Below are 615 nucleotides of genomic sequence, written 5' to 3'. Positions count from 1 at the left end.
TGTAACATCCGCGAACCAGATTCTGTGATTTTTGGAAGGAGTGTCGATCGACACCCTTGTGGCATCGATCGACACCCCTTTGTCTGGGTTCGTCGGGTTTGTTTTAATTCGCAATTTTGGTTTGGTTGGTTTGGTTTAGTTATCTAAACCGAGTATATAAGTGGAGAAGCGACAAATGAAGGGTTTTAGGGTGTGTGGTCGCCGTTTTCAGAGTTAGAGAGAGAGGAGAGAGCCTATTGTGGTTGAAGGAGATTAAAGGAGAAAGATCAGAATCGTTAGGGTTTGGGAGGAAACAGTTTCGGCATATCAAATCGTTCTCAAAGGTAATGAAATTTGGTGGTTTTATTCCCAAGTCTTTCATCGTCATTCGCCTTTTTACAGAAGTAGATTTGGATTTAAACTCGATGAGTTATTGGCAGTTTCGTGAGACACGTTTTCTCAGACGCGAGTTGGGACCATCGGAGATTGTAACTGAGATCGTGGTCCCGTGTGGTGCCTGATCGTGCTGAAATTTTTAGGGAAGCTTTGTGACGTCTAGGGGTAGCTTTTCACCGGAGCGATTTGTTCTTTAACGGTTAGTTTTCCTTTTAGGGTTTCGTCTTTGAGACTGTTCTT

This window comes from Camelina sativa, chromosome 17, assembly GCF_000633955.1.
Source record: "Camelina sativa cultivar DH55 chromosome 17, Cs, whole genome shotgun sequence".
Classification (NCBI taxonomy): domain Eukaryota; kingdom Viridiplantae; phylum Streptophyta; class Magnoliopsida; order Brassicales; family Brassicaceae; genus Camelina; species Camelina sativa.
The sequence above is the reverse complement of the archived record's forward strand: the minus strand, read 5'-3'. Positions refer to the sequence as shown.